The sequence below is a fragment of the Neltuma alba genome, unplaced genomic scaffold, assembly GCF_004799145.2.
Source record: "Neltuma alba isolate B1F8T4 unplaced genomic scaffold, ASM479914v2 tig00004087_pilon, whole genome shotgun sequence".
In the NCBI taxonomy this organism is placed as follows: domain Eukaryota; kingdom Viridiplantae; phylum Streptophyta; class Magnoliopsida; order Fabales; family Fabaceae; genus Neltuma; species Neltuma alba.
The window spans coordinates 1-3,843 of NW_021633560.1; the positions used below are offsets into that span (position 1 = coordinate 1).

At 36.1% G+C, this 3,843-nt stretch overlaps 1 pseudogene; it reads right to left on the minus strand.

Moving 5' to 3' along the window:
- Nucleotides 1-251: 251 nt before the first annotated feature.
- LOC114743669 (probable purine permease 11) lies at nucleotides 252-3,643 on the minus strand (annotated as a pseudogene).
- Nucleotides 3,644-3,843: the final 200 nt, after the last annotated feature.

Sequence of the window (3,843 nt, forward strand, 5' to 3'; positions counted from 1 at the left end):
CATTTGAAGATCAGATGGGGAACAATATTGTGCAAAATAAAAACCTGACGAATCTCTGCTTTTTTAGGCTTTTATTAGCAAAAAATTGGCAGCCATAATGTGTACATAAACATAAACTATACTAGCTCTCACCAGTTGTACCAAAAGTAAAAGACAGAAGAAAAACAAAAGTAAAATCCTTTGTTGCTTTACATAAGTGCAGAGCCAAAAGGGGAAACTGGGGAAGGTGTCTTAAGTTACCAAACAAATAACAGTGTTCTCAGCAAGAAGCATCACAGTTGGATTTATCAACAGCAGCTTGTGTTCTTCTATGCCTAGAGTCATCAAGATAATTCTGATATTATAAGTAGCAAAACCCCAGAAAGCCATAAGCATAGCAATTATCTTTACACCATTCATCTTGTCATGAAACACTATCACAGATGCGATAGGAGTCACAGCCCAAGAGAGAGTACTGATAACATTGGAGAACAAAGACGACACCATGAAAATCAGGCCAACAACCCAACAGAACAAACCTGCCAAGCAACAGCCGTCCAAACCAAAGTCATCACATAAGCCACCCTTCCCTTACCGAACCCCTCCATTTCATCATGCAGAGTTCTCCACTCCCCACTTGCAAATAGACCCACAATGGAAGCACAAGTGGCAACAAGTGAAGTATAGATTTGCATTTCCAAAACAACAGAAAATGTTTCCCGTTTTAGAACCTTCTGAAAGGAGAATTGCATGAGGGAAAGTAACAATGAGTACAATGCTGAGGCTCCAAGGGTACAAAGGAAACCAGAATGTATTTTCCATGGGAAACACACCAGCCGATCCGGCTGATTCATCATTAATAGCAAGAAGGGAGCAGATAAAGACGGACCACTGTAGAGTTAATGATCAAGGCAGTGAATTTCTGACTATTGATAAAATAAGAGAAAAACAGCATTAAAAAGCTAACTGGGATGCACAAATCAGTGAATATGTTGAAGCAGCGAGGTATAGAAGTCCAACAGAATACAACATATTGTCGACCAACTATTAAGGCCCAAGAACAATGTAGATTAAGGTAAGAATTTTGATAGAAGGTCGAAAAGTGGTAGAACCCTCCTGAGATGAAGGAATTAAAAACATGGAAGATACAGAAATGGGAAGCAGCAGTTTGGACCAAAGTAGCCATCCATTTGCTATTTCCACCTTGATCATAATAAAATCTTCCAAGAAGAACGGCAACAGCTTGCCCAACAATGAGAAAAGCAATGTTAACTGCCACCAAAGACCACCATTGCCAGCGCTTATATTTATTGATTGGTGATTGATCGAGTGTATTTCCTATAATCATTGGCTCTTCATTATCTGCAATTGGGGATAATGATTAATTTGAGTTTCTTCCAGAAAAACAGAGAAATCAGGGAAAAATTGAACCCAGAAAAGGTATAAAAGAGCATGGCAAGCATTTAAGTTCAATACTAAGCACAAACAGAAACAAAAAAAGCACAACCAAACTAACGACAAAGAAGCGACAATAAGCTTTTGCTTTTCTCCCTCCTATTAATAACGAAAGTGAATGCACAAACTCAAGAAAAAGAAAAAAGAAATCTAATCCAAACAACAAATTAGAGGTGAAAAATAGCTCAGCACAACGCTACTATGATATTTTGCAAACTGCAACTTTTCTACCTCTTTCTAATTTAATACTGTCATGACAAAATACATGCCAATAAAAGAACTACCATTCTGCATTTTTAAAGATGCATAAACACATAAATACATACAGATATTGACAATTTGCGAACTCCAAGATCAAATGAAGAAATTAGTGTCGTTTGTAGAATAACCTGCCATGTCTTCAAAAATCCGCTTCTCTCTATATGCAATGGCTCGTTCTCCTCCTCCAATTATAGGCTTAGAGCTGATCAGTATCAGAAAACATAGGTATCACCAGATCGATGGTGACCTCTGGCGACAACAACCTTCTAATAAGAAAAAATGTCATGAATTTTATAATATTAAGTCAAGGCATATAATTACATAGATACATTGTCCAACGCTTTTTAAAAAATTATTCTTTTATCTAATTATTTTTAAATAAAGAGTTATTAAATTAATTTATTGATTATTAATAGCATATAATACTTCTATTTAATTTATATTTGTATATTTGTAAAGTTTATATTTTTCATAGAATTATCTTCTATTTCATCTGAATAAACTATCTTGTTTTCCGTAGTTTGAATTTATGTATTGCTTTGGACTGAAAAAAACATTCACGTATTGCTTTTTTCTTTTTTTTGGGGGGGGGTGTTGGGAGGGAATCTGTCAATGATAAGTTGTCCTACTGATAGCACCACCCATAAATTTTGCATGAGATCCCGGGCTTAAAAATTTATTTGGATGAAAATTTAGTGAATTGTGTTACATCATTAAGATATACATTCATGAAAGGGTAAACTTGAAGCAAATTTATCACAATCCATCGTGAAATTAGATAAACATTCACTGCCACTTCCAAACAATAACCATTATTACACAATCAAATGAACTATTTTAAGAATTTTCTCCACCGTTCACAAGCATTTAGAAGCTTAATAGGCAAAATCTAATGCACAAAATCATTTTCCAGTCTCATTTTCCGAACCCAATAAAGGTGTTAAATACAACTTATGGATTAAAAAGAAAACACTTCAATCAATCATATTTCTGTATTTTTTTCTTTCTACAATTTTTGTAACCTCTCATAACTGAGCATTTTATTTATTTCTTTTCAAATTATAACATGTGATAGTCTGATAGACTAACATGTAAATCGTCTCTACAAATATAATATTCATGTCCTGATTGAGTTCTTTTTTAACAATATAGTGTAGAAGTCTTAATGCAAAGCTAACAAAGCAAACAAGTACCATGACAATTCATTCAAGCTCCAGGTACAAGCTAAATATGTCCACACATCCTTGATTACTATCTCTCTGTCCCCAAGTTCAAAACATCGCACACAATTACAGCTACCCATTCCCAATCACGGTACATGAACTTATGGCACCAAAAATACTCTTTTCCTTTAGCCCCAAAAATCCAACCAAACATTAACTTCTTCAATTTCAAACAAAATTTAAGCATTAAGCCATCATCTCTAACAAAACTAAGGCCAAACTATCATATGCTTGGGTCAAAACAGAATTCACATGTCTACATATCCACGCACAGCTGTACAAATCTAGAGAAAAAAAGAGGAGTTCTACAACACACTCCCTCACATATGCACACAGGGAAGAAATGCTCAGCGTACCCCTAACAGCAGCGCCTTACTAAGCAGAAAAAAACTGCAGAAGATGAAGACTCCCTCAATGTCACACAACAGCAGCTACAATCAGAGGAGGAAGAAAAGAAAGCACGCCTCCTTCAGCAACGGTTAGCGTCGACAAGGAGAAGAGAGGATCTGAAAGTCGAACAAGGAAGAGAAAAGAAAAACAACCACGGTACCTTGAGCGGCGGAGGAAGACAGCGACGATTCTTAGCACGGACACGCCGGCGATGACACGGAAGATTGGAGGATATAGAGAATGGTAGGAGGACGGGCTGGGTTTCAAGTTTCAGAGTTTGGAAGCCTCCTCTTTTAGCTCCTCCCCTCCGTATTCTCTTCCTGCCCTGAAAATGAAGAGGAGGGAGTGCTGATGCCTGGTGAGTTTAATATGCCCCTTTGACCATTCTGTACTTCATTATAATTTGTTCACAACTTCACCCTTTGTTTCATTGAGTGGAATCATCAAGTAATTTCTAAAAATTAATTCTTAATACTTTATAATTTTTTTCAAAAATTAACTTCATTACCTTTTGGCCAAAAAAAATTAAATTCTT